This window comes from Chiloscyllium plagiosum, chromosome 34, assembly GCF_004010195.1.
Source record: "Chiloscyllium plagiosum isolate BGI_BamShark_2017 chromosome 34, ASM401019v2, whole genome shotgun sequence".
Lineage (NCBI taxonomy): Eukaryota > Metazoa > Chordata > Chondrichthyes > Orectolobiformes > Hemiscylliidae > Chiloscyllium > Chiloscyllium plagiosum.
In genome coordinates this window covers 8,819,606-8,841,104 of record NC_057743.1, presented here as the reverse complement: position 1 = coordinate 8,841,104, position 21,499 = coordinate 8,819,606, and the positions used below count along the sequence as shown (strand labels likewise).

The 21,499-nt window shown below is 43.2% G+C and overlaps 1 protein-coding gene across 6 annotated transcripts in view; it reads left to right on the top strand.

The window, feature by feature from the left end:
* Nucleotides 1-21,499, top strand: part of LOC122540197 (endothelin-converting enzyme 1-like) — a 310,307-nt gene that overhangs the window by 214,895 nt on the left and 73,913 nt on the right. The window lies entirely within an intron of this gene.

Genomic DNA, 21,499 nt, shown 5'->3' with positions numbered 1-21,499 from the left:
CCCCACTCCCGTTTTTAATCATTGTAAACAAAAGACATGATCAGTGTTGAAACAGCTCTTTGACGTCTATTGGGACGTTGAGATCTGCTTCGGATAATCTGAAATTTGGATAATTGATATTTGGATATTTGAGGTGCCTCTGCAATTTCATAAATGTTTTGCCTTCCTTCTTCACCTAACAAAGTGTATAACATCCCTTTTGTTCTTATTATATTCCATCTGTCACTCTTCACTTAATCTATCCAAGCCTGCTTGAAGCATCCTCACACCAGCTTTTACCCAATTTTTTGTCATGAGCAAATTTGGAAATATTGGTCCCCAATTATAATATTTAACATTACACTTGAGAAGCCACTCAAATCTGGCACTTATCTGTCAATCATCATTAACTGGTACATTCTCTAAGACAATACCTCTACCACTTGCAAACCAATCAGTATGCGCTTAGATTCCCACTTTGTGTCTGTAAAACAGGTATGACAGCAGTAAACATCTAGCCAAAGAACATAACTGAAAAATTTTAATGAAAATATTAAAATGTAAGTGTCATGAAAAGGATTAAAGATATGAAATTAATTATCTCCTAAATGGAGGATGTCAAGCAGACTTCTGTAGAACTCAGGACCTCTGAAGGGTGAAGCTTAGTAATTAACATTTGGACACAGTTGTCCACAAATAGTCCAATTGCTGAGTAACTGTTGGATCCATTGAATGGTTGATGAATTTTCAGTTTCTCACGTGGCGTTTACATCACGTTTTAAAACTTCAGTTGGGAAATGGTGGTTTGAACTGTGAACATGCATGGAAAGGGTTGATTGAAAAGCGAGTGTCATTAAGTGCAGATTGAAGTAATCAGAGAAATATACTTGGTAACTGGCCAAATCCAACCCTTGTGTTTGGCACTTTTTATGCAACTCCATGTTGCCGGGGCAACATTTTCTCCAGTGGTGTGTAATCTTGCTTCACAACTGAAGGTCAGAGTCCTATGGACCCACGCGCAATGCTACAGGATGTACAGGCTCAAATTCAATCCTGTCCTCAAAAAGGAGGACTGCTCTCCAGAGGAGGAAACGGAAAAATATAATGACCTGGCTCTCAAACAAGGAACTTAAAGATAAGAACCTGGAAAGGAACTGCACTGGGGATGGAGAGTCCACAATCGTTTGTGGAAACTTGCAGTCTGGGTTGTCAGCATTCAAATCTTTTGGCTCTTTAAAGTCATGCACAGAATTCAAAATGTTGCCAAAATAATCACTCTGAAGGAATAGGCAGGAAACTGAGGAGGCAATGCCACTCAGATGAAGAGCATCGAAGCGTACGGTCCTGACTGCGTGATTGCTCCTGTTCTCTTATTGCACCTTGTGCTAGTCATAGAGTCAGACAGCATGGAAACAGACCCTTCGGTCCAACCAGTCCATGGCGACCATAACCCCAAACTAAACTAGTCCCACCTGCCTGCACTTGGCTCTCATCCCTCCAAACATTTCTTATTCATGTACTTATCTAAATGTCTTTTAAACTTTTTGACTATACCCACATCCACCAGTTCCTCTGGAAGTTCATCCCACACACGAACTACTCTCTGTGAGGTAGTACCTTAGGGTGGGACAAACAAGGCAAGGGAAAGCATGTTGAATGGGAGGACCCTGGAAGCACTGAGAATCAGAAGGACCTTGGTGTGTATGAAACTGTTCCCCCAAGGTAGCAGGATGCGTAGATAAGTTGGGTAAGAGGGCACATGGTATCTTTGTCTTTATTAGCCGACAATGGAGTTTAAGAGCAGGAACTGTATAAACCATTGGTTGGGCCACAGCGAGAGTATTGCATGTGGTTCTGGAACCCATATTGTAGGTGCGATGTTATTGTACTGAAGTCGATGCAGGGGAGATTTAACAGTTCGTTGCCTGGGCAGGAGAGTTTTAGTTATAAAGAGAGATTGTCTTCCTTAGAGCAGAGGCGATTAAGAAGGAACATGATTTGAAATGTATAACATTATGAGGGGCATAGACAGGGTAGATTGGAAGAAGCCAATCTTAGTAGAGGGATCAATGACTGAGGGTATATATTTCAGGTAAGGAGCAAGAGAATTAGAGGGTATGTGAAGTTTTTTTTGTGAGGTTAGTGGGAATCTCAATCTGAAAAGGGGTTAGAGGCAGAAACCTCCTGTCATGAAAGAAGATTTTAGATGTGCACTTGAGATGCTAAGGCAAACAAGGCTATAGGGCCAAGCCCTGGAAAATGAGCTTAGAATAGTGGCTATTTATGATTGGCGTGGACACGATGGGCTAAAGGGCCTTTTTCTGTGCTGTTGATCTCCATGTCTCTTTGAGATGAGGTAAGGACACTATCACTGTGGCAGTAGAACTCTCCAGCATTTGTGTATGCAACATTTATGATGCCTCATCTCTTTCTGTGACTTGTTCAGATTCTATAAATATATAATCAGTGCCAGTTAACATTGAAGAGTGTGCCTTAATTGCTTGGTTGCTGTGCTGTAAAATTATTGTTTTTCTGTCACTTCCCTTTAATCTTACCCAGACGTTTCCATTGTTTCTGCCTTTCTCTTTTGTAATTACCATGTTCCCCTGGATTCTCACTTATTTCTGATGGACTATGGCTCACCACGTTTTCTCTAAAAACTCAGCCTTAGTGAATGCAGGTCATATCAGTGCACAGAAAAAGTGAAGTTAATTGCAGTGCCTTCCCAAACTGGGAAATGGTCACTCACTACTGAAGGAATGTTTGGTTTTCTCCCACTGTAACGGGACTGGAGTACCCAATAATTTGCAGTGAGCTCTTCACATGGATTCCCTAAGCCAGGACAGATGTGACTGTTCAGATTGGGTTGCCCATTTGGATTAGGTTTTCATCTGTCACTTCATTAACTTGTTTCACACACTTCATGACGAAAGAGACTTTCTGTTGCTGTGTTCATTACCACAATGTTCAATTTGTCACACATGTCCCTCAATTCATCATCAGCAAACACTTCACTGCACCCACTGACTTGAGATTGCAGCTTAAGAATTTAGCTGTTGTCCCCAATGGTGATCCCTCTGTATCTCTCCATTACCTCTTCTCCTATTATTGTTTTCTCTTTACTGTACCTTATCATAGACAAAGTAAATATATTGGCGGTGTCTGCAAAGTGCCTTATCTCAGACATTAAAGTTCATTGAAAAGTCTCTACTAGGAGGAGTCACACCGAGGGCCGTGATGGTGTCATTCCAAATGTTTTACATGGATCACATTTATCAGTGATCTCTTCTCTAAGTTTAATGATTTGGATGATGTGTTAGGATTGAGCCCTCCACTACCACCTGATGAAGGAGCGTCGCTCCGAAAGCTAGTGTGCTTTCAATTCAACCTGTTGGACTATAACCTGGTGTTGTGTGATTTTTAACTAAGTTTAATGTACTCATTGTCCCTTACTCCTGTATCCTTGTCTCTGACTTTTAGCACAAAAAAGGTAGATGAACAAACTACCAAAGGAGCCCAAGATAATTCGTCTTTTTTTCCTTTCCTTATGCCAGTAAACCCTGCTTAATATTTTATTATAAACAAATTAGGACTTGTTAAAGGAACACATTTATGTCTGGATTGTGTAAACTGTAAATCCACTGATTTGCCAGAACTAGTTGACTTTTCATGCCCAGTTTCATTTTGTCATAGATTAGATTCCCTACAGTGTGAAAACAGGCCCTTCAGTCCAACAAGTCCACACCGACCCTCCAAAGAGTAACCCACCCAGACCCAGTTCTCTACATTTACCCCTGACTAATGCACCTAATACCAAGGGCAATTTAGCATGGCCAATTCACCTGACCTGCACGTCTTTTGGATTGCGGGAGGAAACTGGAGCACGCGGAGGAAACCCACGCAGACATTGGGAGAATGTGCAAACTCCACACAAGCAGTCGCCCAAGGCTGGAATCGAAGCCGGGTCTCTGGCACTGTAAGGCAGCAGTGCTAACCACTGAGGCACTGGGCCACCCAACATGCAAAGCATCTTCTAAAAAAAGAGGATAATGCATGCAACTGGAGAGCTTTCCAAAAGACTTTAAATTGAATTAATCGCTGTTGAAATGTGGATACCGTTGCACGCAGGAAATGTGGCAGCCAATGTCATTGAATCCCTCCCATGTGGAAACAGGCCACTCAGCCCATCAAGTCCACATCAACCCTCTGAAGACCATCTCAACCGAGACTCATAGCCCTACCCTAAATCTGTAACCCTGCATTTCCCACGGCCAATCCATCTAACCTGCTCATCTTTGAACTGTGGGAGGAAACCGGAGAACCCAGAGGAAATCCACGTAGACCCAGGGAGGATGTGCAAACTCCACACAGACAGTCTGGAATTGAACCTGGGTCCCTGGTGCTGTGAGGCAGCAATACCACCCCTAAAATGTGTATCACCAGCTCACACGAGCAGCAACAGTGATGCCAACTGAAGGATCGATAATGACAAAATAAGATCATAAGAAATGGAAGTAGTAGATGGCCATTCAGCCCTCAAGCCTATCCTACCATTCAATACAATCATGGCTGATTGGATTGTGATCTTGATTCTCCATTCTGGTCTGTTTCCCTCTATAATCCTCATCTCCAGTATAGATCAATGTTTGTTTAACTCAATTTTAAAGGTATTCAATAGTTCCCAGCCTTCATTTTCACCACTCTCTGGGAAGAAATTTCCAAACATTGAGGACCGTTAGAGAGAAAAAATTCTTTCCCATTGCAATCCTTCATTGGGAATCTGGGTCTCCTAGTTCAAGAATCCACCAGGAGGAAAAAAAATCACTCAGATCAAGCAGCCATTTTGAACGATGATGGACAAGCTCCTCCAAGTCACTCAGCTGCTGTGCTTGAAGGAGAGCTTTAGAATATCTTCACTGTCCTTCCCAGAGTACTGCCACCTGAGAGTCGGGAAAATGGAACTCAGGGAGACTGTGTCCTTCCCTAATGGAACCAAAAGCATAAATTATTGGAAAAGCTCAGGTTTTCTGAGGAAGTATCACTTGACCTGAAACATTAACTTTGAGTTCTCTCCACGGATGCTGCCAGACCTGCTGAGCTTTTCCAGCAATTTCTGTATTTTGTTTCTGATTTACAGCATCCGCAGGTCTTCTGAACTAGATGGGCTTTACAGCAATTGATAAGAGTTACATGGTCATTATTGCTCATGATTAACTTTAGAGTCCAGATTTATTAAGTGAATACAAACTACACCAGATGCCTGGGTGGGATTTGAACCCATGTCCCCAAAGCATTAGCCTGGGCCTCTAGCTTACTAGTCCAGTGACTTATAACTACACTACTGTCTTCTGATGAGCATCAGGGTACAGTCTGGAATTCCTTAGAGTTCTTCCTACTCCACCACTGTCGTGTTAGCATTAACATTAGCAGAGCAGGAACAAGCCTGAAGCGATCCTCACAGGTGGTTTTTCCTCATGTTACATGCTGTCTGGGAGCTCAAATCCTGCGAGAAGTGACTAACTAGATCCTTCGTTTGGTCGGTATCTTGCATTTGAACCAGTAAAAGGTACACCATTGTGATCCAGTTCTTCAGAGTTGGAACTTTGGTATGCAGTAATGATTGAAAGGTTTCAGGTCTTTGTTCTGACTTGTGTATTAAATCTTTCCACCCATGTTATATGACCAATATCAGTGGAAGTGAGATTTGCAGTCAGTGGGTATCCCATCACTGGGTATTAACACTCATAGTTATTGAGCATGTTGCAGACAATCTTGTAATGTTCATCATCGAGTCCTTCACCTTCCAAATTGTGAATGTTCTTACCTTGAGGAGAGATTTGAGTAATCCGTTTGTGGGTCAGAAGCATTGGGATTGACATGACACAAAATGTAACAATGGAATTGCTCACACATAATAATATGCAAATCAAACGATACAGGATGGCACAGTGGCTCAGTGCTTACCACTGCTGCTTCACAGCACTGGAGACCTAGGTTCGATTCCAACCTTGGATGACTGTCCATGAGGAGTTTGCACATTCTCCCCAAGTCGGTGTGGGTTCCCTCCTAGTGCTCTGGTTTCCTCCCACTATCCCAAGATGTGCAGGTTAAGTGGATTGGCCATGCTAAATTGCCCATGCTGTGCAGGCTAGGTAGGTTAGCCATGAGAAATGTAAGAATAGTGTACGATTGGGTTTGGGTGAGATACTCTTTGGAGGGTTGGTGTGGAGTCAATGGGCCAAATGGCCGTTTCCACACTCTGAGGGATTTTATGAATACAAATGAAGAAGCCAAATGTATCTAAAGTTACTTTTTGTCAAATGGTCACATTAAACAAGGTGAGTTTCATTAACAAATGTCAATAAGACATTTTGCCATGGGTGACAAGGCTCTGAATGAACACTAGTTGGCAGTAGTGGTCAGGAAGTGTCTGTGTGGGTGTGGGAGAGACTCCGACAGGTGCGCCTGTGTACAAGGATGTGGAATAGTGCTGAATAAAGGTCATTTGGCAGCTGGCTATTTTATGTGTGACCTGGGAGTACTTCATATTGACAGTGGGCAATTGAATTAGAAAACAATATACCATTCACGAGATCAGATATTCTGTATGCTAATGAGATTTAAATTATTCGTTTTTTCACAAATCGCCTTTTGTCTTGCATTTTGAGAAAGAAAATTGAGAATAAAGAAATTCAGTGTTTGGCATGGGTCGGCCGAGGATAAACCTGGCCAATTGACTTCCTTTCCTTTCAATTTAGTTTTCCTGAGTCCCACTGAAGTTTGGCTTGAGTAACGTTGCAAATGTGCACCACCTCGGCTCAACCACTTACCCCCACAGGGCTGTTTAAATCATCATTGCGAATAATGAACTGAGGCTCTCAGACCTCTCTTTTCGATATGTAAACCCAAGTTTTGAAAGACCCTTTTCGCTTCATTTGCTCTGTCCATGTTCCCACCTCCCATCGTCTCTCCTCCCTCACCTGGTCAGTGCAAAATAAGGTGGGCACCAGCTTGCATTTCATTGGCATTAACACAAGGGAAGGCTGTCTGTCAGAGTGCCTTGGTTGGGGGCGTAGACTGTTCTGGTTACATTGGTGGGTAGACACCATTTCCAAAACTCCCGAAAATATTCAAACACCACACCATAGAAGATAACAAAAAAAGATGCTGGAAATCAGAAATGCAAACAAAAACTGCTAGAGGTGCTCAGTAGGTCTGGCAGTATCTATGGAGAGAAAGCAGGGTTAACGTTTCAGACCCAGTGACCATTCTTCAGAACAGAATGTTGACTCTGCTTTCTCTCCACAGATGCTGCCAGACATGCTTGTGCCATAAGAAAATTAAAAGAATCAGTAGGGAGCTGCTCCTCCGATCACAGGTCACTTCTATCTCACGTTGCTGCTGACTGGCTCATTGTGAGCTCAGGATAGAAACAGCCTATCGGCAGAGCAGTGAGAAAGGAAAGGAAAGGAAAGGAAGTCAGCAAGCCCTTGAGATGGCAGGGTGAAGGATGGAGTGGGTCGGGGTTCAGAGTTGTCAGAGATGGGTCTCTTTTTACTCGGGGTTCCAAGACCAGGAGGCTTTTTGCTGGGATCTTTCAAGGCTGTTTGTGAAGGGGGAGACAACCGAGTTGGGCTGCGAAAGGCTTTAGCTTAGGATTCCAAGGCCAAAGAACCAAGTGCAAAGAGTTCCATCTGCTGATTGGCTGTTTCTATCCTGCGTTTGTTGCTGATTGGCTCACAATGAGCTAATCAGCAGCAATGTGAAAAGCAGCCTGTGATTGGAGGAGCAGCTCCCTACTGATTCTTCTAAACTACTTATGACACAAGCAGAATTTGCTGGAGAAACTCAGCAGGTCTGGGAGCATCTGTGGAAAGAAAGCAGAGTTGAGGCTCTGTTCTGAAGAAGGGCCACTGGGTCTGAAACATTAACTCTGCTTTCTCTCCATAGATGCTGTCAGACCTGCTGAGTTTCCCCAGCAATTTCTGTTTGTGTTTCTAATTTCCAGCAGCCGCAGTCCATGGGGGAAGCAATCTTCTGGGAGGATGGAGTGGGGGGAGAAAAGAGGCTGTGTAAGAAGTTGGGCTAGAGTGGAAAACTGCAAGGAAATATAGTAGTTTTGAATCAGCCAGCAAAAGAGTACTCAGCAAACAAGGAACTAGGAAATCTTGAATACCTGAGATAATGCACTTCTTCCTAATGCAAATTAATGTGGAATTTCTAGCTTAAGGCTAGGAATATTCACGACTTACAAAGTGGGTGTAGAAGTATGTTGTGAATGCTGTTGTAAAGAATCCTGTGCCAACTCTTAAATTTAAATCTGAGATTGAGATCTGAGATGCAGTATATAAGGTTGTTGATGCATTTTAAAAATATTCAACTTTGAGCATGTGTGATGGAAATGCATTGGCTGTAACCTCACCAATCAGTGGGAGAAACGAAGAACAATGCTAGAGAACCTCAGCAGGTCTGGTAGCATTTGTGCAGAGAAAACAGATTTTGAGTTTGGTAAAACACTTCTTCAGAACTTCATACCTGCTGAGTTTCTCCAGGGGTGTCTGTTTGTTTCAGATTTCCAGCATCAACAGTATTCTGCATTTAGTCTGTAAGCGGTCTGTTTGGGGTGATGGCTTTTTGTGTGTAGAATTGTGTGTCCGTGATTTTGAAAATGTCCCTACTTAAAGCCATTGTCTAATGCCACTTTAAATACTGTGCTGCTGTGTTTTGGCTTTAAGTTAATGGAGTGTTGATTGTTATTGATGATATTGATAAATTCTTCTAATTCTTCATTTGTCACAGACGTAAGAACTGTGTCCCTTTCTATTATCATGATAGTGATTACCTGAACTAAATCATTACAGTGGCAAGCATTTTTGTGACTTTAAAAACAAAAAATAGTTTATTTATTATGACAGATTTGTCCAGTTTAAGATGCTACATCTCACTCCATATGTCTCTTTCTCACAATCACATACACACAGATTAGATACAGATGAAGTTAGAACAATGCAGTTCAGTCTTTTTCATGGCAGGCCTTAGTTTCTTCAATTGGTTGATTAAATTAAAGAGCTTATCAAGTAGAAGCTCCTCAGACAAAAATAGAAATTTCTGGAAGAGCTCAGAGGTCTGAGCCACCGAACAGGAAGGGTCACTTGACCCGAAACGTTAACTCTGATTTCTCTCCACGGATGCTGCCAGACCTGCTGAGCTTTTCCAGCAATTTCTATTTTTGTCCTTGGTTTACAACGTCCGCAGTCCTTTCGGTTTGGATTTAGAAGTTTCTCAGTATGCAGTAAGGTTTGTTGTCACCAAACATCCAGGCAGTTGATTCAGTTGAACCCATTTCTAACTTCATGGTATCTCACTGCTTTGCTGACTTTCAGTTGTTTCGGTGGTTTTCTGATGGAAACCTGTCTTCAGAACAAACTCTGCTGCCATTTTAAAAAGAACAAAGAAAGTTTCCAGCCCAGGAACAGGCCCTTCGGCCCTCCAAGCCTGAGCTGATCCAAATCTACTGTCTAAACCAAGCTTCCAGACAGATCAAAATGCTGCCTTATCATCTGACATTGCAGAGACCTTTTCTCGATAGTTACGTCAATTATTGTTCCTGCTGTGGCTTTCACAACTGGAGCGTTCAAAACCGTCAATATCATTATATTTGGAAGGGCACGATCAATTGTTAATGTTCTCTTGGTACAGGTTCAGGAAAAGGCACTGAATCAGTGTCATCTGGAATGTTCCTTTTGCTCCCCTCTTGAGACAGGGCAATGTTTAAAACCACGAGAGAAGTTGGACAACCCCAGACAGTCAGTGTTTGTCAGTCGTCTTGGTCACTTGTAAAATTTAAATATTAGTGTGAAGTTCCAAACACGCAAGGGCAGGACACTGTGGAAGCGCGTGGTTACTAGCAGGAGGGAGTGTACCTGTCACAGTTACTTCTGGGAAGTTAGGGTCGGTCCCAGTTACTGTGGGGGAGGGGTTTGCTGTTTTAGTTACTCATTGAGTCATGGAGATGTACAGCACGGAAACAGACCCTTCAGTCCAACCCGTCCATGGCAACCAGATATTCTAACCTAATCCAATCCCATTTGCCAGCATGTGGCCCATATCCCTCCAAACTCTTCCTATTCATATACCCATCCAAATGCCTTTTAAATGTTGTATTTGTACCAGCTTTCATCACTTCCTCTGGCAGCTCAATCCATACATGTACCACCCTCTGTGTGAAAAAGCTGCCCCTTAGGTCCCTTTTATATCTTTCCCCTCTCACCCTAAACCTATGCCCTCTAGTTCTGCACTCCTCCACCCCAGGGAATAGACCTTGTCTATTTACCCTATCCATGACCCCCATGATTTTATAAACATTTATAAGGTCACTCCTCAGCCTCCGACGCTCCAGGGAAAACAGTCCCAGCCTGTTCAGCCTTTCCCTATAGCTCAAATCCTCCAACCCTGGCAACATCCTTGTAAATCTTTTCTGACCTTTTCAAGTTTCACAACATCCTTCCGTAGGAAGGAGACCAGAATTACATGCAATATTCCAAAAGTGGCCTAACCAATGACCTGTACAGCCACAACATGACCACCCAACGCCTGTACTCAATACTCTGACCAATAAAGGAAAGCATACTGTGGGAGAAGGGTATGTTGGTTACTGTGGGGGAGGGGTGTGTCAGTCTCAGTTTCAATGGGGGAAGGGGTGTGTTAGCTCCTGTTACTATGGGGAGGAATGTGTTAATCCTTATTCCTATTGAGATGTGGGTGCTCTTTTTGATTACTTTGGGGATGGTGTGACACTCCCAGATACAGTGGGGAAGGGAGTGTTTTGACAATAGTTACAGAAGGGTGGGTTGATACAGTATTTGTTACTGTGGGAAAGGGGACATTCGGTCCTATTACTATGGAGGAGGGGGTGTTTCTGTGATGGTTATTATGGGGAAGGGTGTATCAGATCTGGTTACTATGGGGGAGGGGGTTTTTCTGTGATGGTTACTATGGGGGAGGGTGTATCAGGTCTGGTTACTATGGGGGAAGGGGTATTTCTGTGATGGTTACTATGGGGGAGGGTGTGTCAGGTCTAGTTACTATGGGGAAGGAGACATCCGGCCTGGTTCCTGTGGGGGAGGGAGTATTGCTATGATGGTTACTACGGGGAGGCTTGGCCAGAATCATGTGGTTTTTGACAGGTGTAGAATGTTGAACTCCCACAGCATCATGCCAGGTCACCGGACTGGGGAGGTCATGCTGAGGCAAGAAATCAGACCCAGCTACTCCATGACAATGGGGAGTCATTTCAAACCTAATCCAGAACCCATCAATTGGATGTGAGATTGCATATTATGGTCTTGCCATGAAGACCCACCAATAAAGAATGACCCCTTCAACACTAAAGAATACAGCGAAGGAATTAAGTGCCAACACCATCACTAAAGAAGTAGCATTAGATAAGCTAATGGGGCTAAAGGCAGGTAAGTCCGATGGTTTATCTCCTAGGATGCTAAAAGAAATAACTATAGAGCTAGTGGATGTATTGCTTGTAATTTTCCAAAAATCCTTGGATTCCAGAGAAGTAATGGAGGATTGGAAAACTGCCAATGTGACACCTCTGTTCAAAAAGGAAGGAAGGCAAAAAGTGGATAACCATTGGCTGATTCGCCTAACATCTCTTGTTGGAGAAATGTTGGAATCAATTGTGAATGAAGTAAGGGCAGCACATTTGAGAAATTATAATCTAAATTTGAGAAATTAAATAATTTGAGAAATTATAATCTAATCAAGCAGCATCAGCATGGCTTCATGAAGGGGAAATGGTCCCTGACTAATTTATTAGTGTTTTTTGAGGATATCTCAACCAGTGCGTAGAGGGGAACCAGTAGATGTGCTGTATTTGGACTTCTAGAAGGTGTTCAACAAAATACTTCATAAAAGGATAGGTCGCAAAATAAGATCCCAGAATGTTGGAGGTAATATATTGGATAGAGACCTGACTAATGGGAAGGAAATGGTGAGTGGAGATAAGGGATTCCTTTTCACGTTGGCGACCCATGACCAGTGAGGTTCCACAAGCATCAGAGCTGGGAGCACAACTGTTTACAGTATGTATTAATGACTTGGAGGAAGGAAGTGAATGTATTGGAGCTAAATTTGCAGTTGTCACTAAAATGGGTGGAAAAGCAAGTTGCAAATAATAGGTTAAGGTTATTGATAGACAAGAAGCTGGCAAGCTGAGTAACAATGAGGGAAAATGTGAAGTTGTTCATTTTGGAAGGGAGAACAGAAGAAGAGTATGATTTAAATGGAGAAAGACAGCAGAAAGCTGTAACACAAGGGGACTTGGGGGTACATGTGCATGAAACACAGAAAGTTAGTGCACAGGGGCAGCAGGCTAATGTAATCAGAAGGCTAATGGAGTATTGGCTGTTATTTCAATGAGTTACAGTATAATAGTAAGAAAGTCTTACTGCAACTATAGAATTCTGGTGAGACCACATCTGGAGTACTGGAGCAATTATGGTCCCAGATTTAAGGAGGGATTGTTTCTTTGGAAGTAGGTTAGTAAAGGTTCCCTGGGATGATCACTGGTATGGAGGAGTTTAGTTATGAGTAAAGGCTAAGCAAGTTGGCACTCTACTCACTGGGGTTTAGAGGAATGAGAGATGGATTTCATTGAAACATATCAGATTCCTCAGGGTCTTGACAGGGTAAATGCTGAGAGAATGTTTCCCTCATGGGAGAGTTTAGAACCAGAGGACCTAGACTCAGAATAAGGGGGTGCCAATTTAAGACTGAGATGGGGAGGAATTATAGAGTCGTAGAGATGTACAGCATGGAAACAGACCCTTCAGTCCAACCCTTCCATGCTGACTAGGTATCCCAACCCAATCTAGTCCTACTTGCCAGCACCCAGCCCATATCCCTCCAAACCCTTCCTATTCATATACCCATCCAAATGCCTTTTAAATGTTGTAATTGTACCAGCCTCCACCACTTCCTCTGGCAGCTCATTCCATACCCGTACCACCCTCTGTGTGAAAAGATTGCCCCCGAGGTCTCTTATATATCTTTCCCCTCTCACCCTAAACCTATGCCCTCTAGTTCTGGACACCTCATCACATGGAAAACGACTTTGTCTATTTATCCTATCCATGCCTCTCATGATTTTGTAAACCTCTATAAGGTCACCCCTCAGCGTCCGATGCTCTGGGGAAAACAGCCCCAGTCTATTCAGCCTCTCCCTATAGCTCAAATCCTCCAACCCTGGCAACGTCCTTGTAAATCTTTTCTGAACCCTTTCAAGTTTCACAACATCTTTCCAATAGGAAGGAGACCAGAGTTGCACGCAATATTCCAACAGTGGCCTAACCAATGTCCTGTACAGCCGCAACATGACCTCCCTTCTTCTGTACTCAGTACTCTGACCAATAAAGGAAAGCATACCAAACACCTTCTTCACTATCCTAGCTACCTGCGACTACATTTTCAAGGAGCTATGAACCTGCACTCCCTGGGATCTTACCATTAAGTGTATAAGTCCTGCTAAGATTTGCTTTCCCAAAATGCAGCACCTCACATTTATCTAAATTAAACTCCATCTGCCACTTCTCAGCCCATTGGCCCATCTGATCAAGATCCCGTTGTAATCTGAGGTAACCCTCTTCACTATCTGCTACACCTCCAATTTTGGTGTCATCTGCAAACTTACTAACTATACCTCTTATGCTCACATCCAAATCATTTATATAAATGATGAAAAGTAATGGACCCAGCAGCAATCCTTGTGGCACTCCACTGGTCACAGGCCTCCAGTCTGAAAACAAATCTGCACCACCACCCTCTGTCTTCTACCTTTGAGCCAGTTCTGTATCCAAATGGCTAGTTCTCTCTGTACTCCATGAGATCTAACCTTGCTAACCCGTCTCCCATGGGGAATCTTGTCGAACAGAACAAAATGGCGGTGCAGGACCACTTTAAAAGGCATCTGAAAAGTGGTTCCACGGACAGAGCACTTGAATGGCAGGTTTGGGTGCATGCCAAAGAGCTCTCGGAAGTCTATTTTTTGACACTTTTGTCAAATTTTTGACAGACTCACCCAACTCTTTTCGTCTGTTCTAAGAATCGGTCAGAGGCCTGTGCAGAGGTCTCAAGACCCTTCTGGAGGGCAGGCAACCCCACATCGACTCTGGCCATCTCTCCACATGCACTTATTAAAACTTTTTTTAAATATTTCTCCTCTCAAATGGCTGAGAGTCTTTGGAACTCCTTGCCTCTGTTCGTGCACAGTCCTTGTATATATTTAAGGCTGAGACAGATCAGCTGGGTACTCAAGGGTTATAGGGAAAGGGCAAGAAAGTGGGCATCAGGGAATGTCAGATCAGCCATGATCATATTGAAAAGTGAAGCAAGCTCAAAGGGCCGAATGGCCTATTCTAGCTCGTGATTCTTATGGTCTTCCTGGGGGTCTTTGGTACGAGTAGAAACCTTCAGGAGAAGAAGAGAGAAAATCTAGGTTACAAAGACATTAATTCAAAGAATTAAATGGCACATGCAACATTTAACCCCTGCTTTGAAAAGAGCTTTACGTTTGAAGGGGGTGTGGGGGAATGAGGTTTAGTGTAAATGTCCATTTGTCCCTTTTCTCTGATTCAGTGTCTCCTCTTTCAGAACTGCCTTTTCCCATTTGTGAGGCTCCCGTTCCCATTGAAAAAGCCTCGTCTCTGTAATCTTGTCACCATGGAGACATGACAGCAGTTCACAGGAGATGGTTCTCTCTCACGCACTCAGATTCCCAATCACATTTTAAAAACTACCTTTTTATGGCTGAAAGGCGAACTATCAGCATGATGTCTCCTTTGTCTGTTCTTTGAACCCTTTTATTTTCAATGCTCGAGACTTAAAGGAACATTAACCTTGAGTGAAAATGTGTGTATGTGCTTTTTTACTTCAGTTAAAAAGGGAAGGACAGCTTTTTGTGACACGTTTATGTAATCCAGTGTGCTGCATACAATACACCATATTGTATTTCCAACTAAAAGCTACTGCCCATTCACTTTGGGACTGGGCTGCCCTATTTCTGTCCTATCCAAAATCAATTTTTCTTTCAAGGCTTTATGGTATTTCTCACTGACACTTGGCGTGAATGTTCTGAAAATGGTCATCCTCTTCCCCAAACACATCCACTGTTTTGCTTACAAAGGAAGGTGGGAAATATTTGACCCTTCAAGCCTGCTCCGCCAATCTGCAGCTGGTCTGCTCTCTCAACACCATTTTCCTGCACTGCTCCCCAGTTTCCCTCGATGTCTATAAAATCTAGAGAGCAATCAATTGCTGTCTTAAACATGCTTAGACATTTTGACTTTAAATGTCCGCTGGTGCTTCTACAATAATGAAGAGGCAGGGATTGGAGGGGAGAGGGGTGAGGTTTGTTGGGCCTGGTCCTTTCCCCGTTACCCTTGATTTCCCGACTGATCAAGAATCTATCTCAACCTTAAATATACACAAGGACTCTGGCTCCATATCTCTCTGTGGCAAGGAGTTCCAAAGACTCCCAACCCCTCAAGAGAAGAAATTCCTCTTCATCTCAGTCTTAAATTGTCACTCCTTTATTCTGAGACTATGTCCTCTGGTCCTAGACTCTCCCATGAGGGGAAACATCCTCTCAGCATTTACCCTGCCAAGGCCCTTAAGAATGCTAAATATTTCAATGAGATCATGTGCTATATTTTTGCTTGGGTTGGGAAGCTTATTGTCAATGAGCGACAGAGATTTGAGAGGATTTGCAGAATTGGTACAATATGGTGTTAAGAAGCTGTGTGTGCCTAAGATTTTCCACCAGCCTTCGGCCTTGCACTGTCATTGCACAGTTGTTCAGCTTTGAGGGGATTCCAGGCCGTTAACCTTTCTCAAACCGTATCAAACTGCACTGAGAGATGCAACAGTTGGAACCAGGGATACTTGTCAGTTGTGTTTTTAATATCCCTTCTGTCAACTCCAACTTTCCACTTCTTTCTCACACAACTTTTAGTCCAATTTTTGGAGCAAGTTGGAGTGAGGAGGCAAATGGAAGTGGAATATTGATTGAGATTAAAAGGCATGAGGATAAATGTTTCAGCAGCAATGGAGTGGGGCTTAGGGAAGGTGGTGAAATCAGAGTTGAGCTTGTGATGTTGCAGACATAGAAGTGAAAAGAAAATGCTGCTAAACTGGTCAGTCAGAGTCTAAAGCAGTTCATGTTTCAGGTCCACACCCTGAAGGACAGCTTTCTGATCTGAAACAGTAACTCTGCTTCTGTCAGCACAGATGCTGCTCAGAATTCCCAGTATTTTATGTTTCTGTTTCAGGTTTTTAATCACTGCGATACTGTGTAGAAAGGGGTGAACGGTTTGGGGTTGTAGATGAGCTGGAGTAGCATAAGTTCAGATCAGTGCGAATACACTGTTTAGAATCATAGAATACAATCACAGAATCCCTGCAGTGTAGAAGCAGGCCATTTGACCCATCAAGTCTACACTGACCCTCCGAAAAGCTTCCCATCCAGACCCAGCCGCCTACACTGTCCCTGTAACCTTGTTTTCCCCATGGCTAAGCCACCCAACCTGCACATCTTTGAATTGTGGGAGGAAACCAGAGTACCTGGAGGAAACCCATACGGACACGGGGAGAATGTGCAAACTCCAGACAGACAGTCACCCGAGACGTTTACACATCAGCTGCTGCTGCCTGAGTGCACACCTGGGAGGGGAACAAAATGGAGGTCATGATCATGGAGTTACTGGCAGCAGCTTAAATGGGACAGCTGGGGTTTATTAGCTGGGTAACCAGGTAATTAGGTGAATTGAATATGGGGAGCTGTTAGAGTTTGGAAATAAATGCCAAGCTAGCCAACAATGTCCGCGTTGCGTGAATTAAGTTTAACTTTTACCTTATTTCTTTATTTTCTGCTCAATCTGTGAAGGTAATGCTTAATGTTTTAAATGTTTGTTTCTTTTACGACTTTGTACCTCAGTATTTTGTACTTTTCACTGTACTCCTGTACTAAGTACACGCAGCAATCTTAAATTTTAAATTTAAAAAAACTGGTGTAGCCCAGTTAGCCAAAATGGTCTAAAACTGTGCAGGAGAAAATTCTGTAAAACATCAAACTTCAGCTCGTGAATTGATAGAGGGGAATGCTTTGTTTCCCCAGTGTGAGCTAATACCATACACTCAAACCACAGAAATTGCTGTTTCCTTTCCTTGAGGTGGCGTGTATGAGAAATGTTAGCATGTGGCAGGTCATTTGCATTAAAATCCTTCCTCGTTAATTGCTTGGCAAGAGCATTTTAGCAGTTTGAGTGGTTACGTGCCAATTCGGAGCACTGCCTTTATTTAAGATGTTAACAGGACTCCAACTCTGACTCCACTATACTGCACCCAGCTAACAGCTGGAGTTACAACACTGCCACCTGTAACTGGCCGAGCCTCTCACACAGCTATCATTGGCTTTAAAAAAGTCATCAACAACTTGCATTGAAGTAGCAGCCAAACATATTGAACATCCCGAGGTGCTTCATGGGTGTGAAATCAACAAAAACCAAGTGATGGAAGCAATGATTAAAATTCAGTCAGTTTATAGGAACGTCTCACAGGAGAGAGTTTGAGGAAGGGATTTCTGGATCTGAAGATTTAGGGACAGACAGACACTGGTGGGGCATTGCTGGCAGGTGCAGGATTTCTACCTTGTGGAGCATGGAATCTCTCCCAGGGCTTTGGGCACGAGTAGTCATTATTTTGCCTGACCCAAGGCAGAGTGAGTGTAATGGTATTGATACAGTCCTTCCTTTGTTGCCATTGGACAGGTTCAAAGATGCAGCCAGTAAGTCAAGAGAATAAAACTGAAGAACTGCAGATGCTGGATTCTGAAACTAGAACAGAAATTGCTGGAGAAACTCAGCAGGTCTGGCAGCTTCTGTGGAGAGAAAGCAGAGTTAACACTTCAAGTCCAGTCTTGAACTGAAGAATGGTTGCTGTGCCTGAAATGTTAACTCTATTTTTTTCTCTCCACAGATGCTGCCAGACCTACTGAGTTTTCCCAACAGTGTTTGATTTTGTTACTGATTTCCAGTATCCGTGGTTTTTAAGTTTTGTTTGTTTAGTGTATAATCCAGATGAAGATCATTTTGTTTCAGGTACAATTACATAAATACTCAGTAGGATTTATGTTGAATAACTCATCCATCACCTCAGATTTGTAGCAGACAGAACAAGACTGACTAAATATTTTAGGTGAGGTAAAGGCCATTGTAATTTCTACAGAGATTTTTTCAATAATACTTAGTTCCAAGGCTCTCCCAGTGATGTATTTTTAAAGTGCAGTTGCTGTTCTAATGTGGGAAAAGCAGCAGTCGGTTTATGCACAAGAAACTCCATGAAGCATCAACAGGATAAACGAGGCAGTAGCTTGGGCAGGACAGAGGGAGAACCGCACCATTACTTTACCAATGCAATAGGATTCACAGCAAATAACATCATCTCAAAATTAGAATTGTTCCTTTATTCAAGAGAAAGCTTTTGTCACGCTGGAAATCATAGAATCCCCACTGTGTGAAAGCAGACCATTTTGGCCCATCAAGTTCAGACTGACACTCTGAAGAGCATCTCACCCAGACCCACCCTCTCCCTGTAAATCTGCCTTTCCCATGGCCAATCCACCTAACCCGGACTTCTTTGGACTGTGGGAGGAAACTGGAGCACCCAAAGGAAACCCCCGCAGACACGGGGAGAATATGCAAACTCCACACAGACAGTCACCCAAAGGGTGGAATTGAAGCTGGGTCCCTGGCGCTGAGAGGCAGCAGTGTTAACCACTGAGCGACCGGGCCAGAACTGGAACTAGCTTCCCTCAGAAGGATGTTGGGTTAGGGGAAATGTTCAAGACTGAGGTTTCTTTTCGGGTATAGTTTATAAGGGGATGGGGCAATGGCAGGAAAATGGAGTTGAGGTACAGATCAGTGGTGATCCAATTGAAAGGACAGTATAGGCTGAAGGGGTTGAATGGCCTCTTCCTATTCTTAAGTTTCACCAGAAGCAGACTATTCGATCCCTTGAGCCTGTTCTGCCTTTCAACAAGATCACAGCTGATTAGCTTATCCCATTTTCTCTCTTACCCCTGTAACCTTATATCTTGTTGATAGTAAATGTTTCTTTCAATACATAAGAAACAAACGAGAGGCAAAAGTAGAGATTGGGCTGCTCCAAATTGATGCAGTGATGGGAGATAAGGAAATAGCTGAAGAACTTAATAAATACTTTGTGTCAGTCTTCACAGTGGAAGACGTGAGTAATATCCCAACAATTAAGGAGAGTCAAGGGGCAGAGTTGAGTATGGTAGTCATTACAAAGGAGAAAGTACTTGATAAGCTAAAAGGTCTAAAAATTGATAAATCTCCTGGCACAGATGGGCTACATCCTAGAGTTCTGAGGGAGGTGGCTGAAGAAATAGCGGAGGCTTTGGTTGTAATCGTTCAAAAATCACTGGAGTCAGGGAAAGTCCCAGATGATTGGAAGATCGCTGTTGTAATCCCTTTGTTCAAGAAAGGATCAAGACAAAAGTTGAAAAATTATAGGCCGATTAGCCTAACCTTGGTTGTAGGTAAAATTCTAGAATCAATCGTTAAGGATGAGATTTCTAAATTCTTGGAAGTGCAGAGTCGAATTAGAACAAGTCAGCATGGACATAATAAGGGAAGGTTGTGCCTGACAAACCTGTTAGAATTCTTTGAAGAGGTAACAAGCAGGTTAGACCAGGGAAACCCAGTGGATGTTAATTACCTAGACTTCCAAAAGGCCTTTGATAAGGTGCCTCACAGGAGGCTGCTGAATAAGGTAAGGGCCCAAGGTGTTTGAGGTGAGCTACTGGCATGGATTGAGGATTGGCTGTCTGACAGAAGGCAGAGAGTTGGGATAAAAGGTTCTTTTTCGGAATGGCAGCTGGTGACAAGTGGTGTCCCGCAGGGTTCAGTGTTGGGGCCGCAGTGTTCACTTTATATATTAATGATCTGGATGAAGAGACTGGGGGCAATCTGGCAAAGTTCGCCAATGATACATAGTTAGGTGGTCAGGCAGGTAGTTCTGAGGAGGTGGGGAGGCTGCACAAAGATTTAGACAAGTTAGGAGAATGGTCCAAGAAATAGATGATGAAATTCAATGTGAGCAAATGCGAGGTCTTGCACTTTGGAAAAAAGAACACAGGCAAGGACTATTTATAAATGGTCAGAAAATTTATAAAGCCAAAGTACAAAGGGATCTGGGATTCTCTAAAGGTTGATTTGCAGGTTGAGTCCATGGTTACGAAAGCAAATGTAACGTTGTCATTTATCTCAAGAGGGTTGGAATGTACAAGTAGCGATGTGCTATTGACATTTTATAAAACTCTGGTTAGGACCTATTAAGAATACTGTGTCCAGTTTTGAGCCACACACCTTAAGAAGGACATACTGGCACTGGAGTGTGTCCAGTGGAGATTCACATGGATGATCCCTGGAATGGTAGGCCAAGCATACGATGAATGGCTGCGGATCCTGGGATTGTATTCATTAGAGTTCAGAAGGTTGAGGGGAGATCTAATAGAAACTTACAAGGTAATGCATGGCTTAGAAAGGGTGGACGCTCGGAAATTGTTTCCATCAGGCAGGAATACTAGGACTTGTGGGCACAGCCTTAGGATTAGAGGGGGTCAATTTAAAATGGAAATAAAGAGACATTTCTTTAGCCAGAGAGTGGTGGGCCTGTGGAATTCACTGCCATGGAGCACAGTGGAAGCAGGAATGTTAAATGTCTTCAAGGTAGAGATTGATAACTTCTTAATCTCACAAGGAATTAAGGGATGCGGGGAAAGTGCGGGTAAGTGGCATTAAAATGTCCATCAGCCATGATTGAATGGCGGAGTGGGCTTGATGGGCCGAATGGCCTTTCTTCCACTTCTATTTCTTATGGTCTTATCTAGAGTCTATCTACCTCTGCTTAAAAAGTATTCAATGATCCCCACCTGCGCTACTGTCTGGGCAAACACTCATGACCTTCTGAACGAACAAGTTCCTCCTCAGCTCCATTGTAAATAGGCAAGCCTTTATTTTGAAACTTTGCCCCCTAGTTCCAGACCTTCCCAGAACAGGAAGCATCCTTTCAGCATCTACTGGGTCATTGTGTCACAATACAATTGCCTCAGAGTCCACTAAATTCCAATGAGGAGAAAGTGAGGTCTGCAGATGCTGGAGATCAGAGATGGAAATGTGTTGCTGGAAAAGCGCAGCAGGTCAGGCAGCATCTAGGGAACAGGAGAATCGATGTTTCGGGCATTAGCCCTTCTTCAGGAAGAAGGGCTAATGCCCGAAACGTCGATTTTCCTGTTCCCTAGATGCTGCCTGACCTGCTGCGCTTTTCCAGCAACACATTTCGATCTCTAAATTCCAATGAGTACAGGCCCTGCCTGTCCCACCTCTCGTTATGAGGCAACACCCCCCACCACCACCCCAAAGGGATGTAT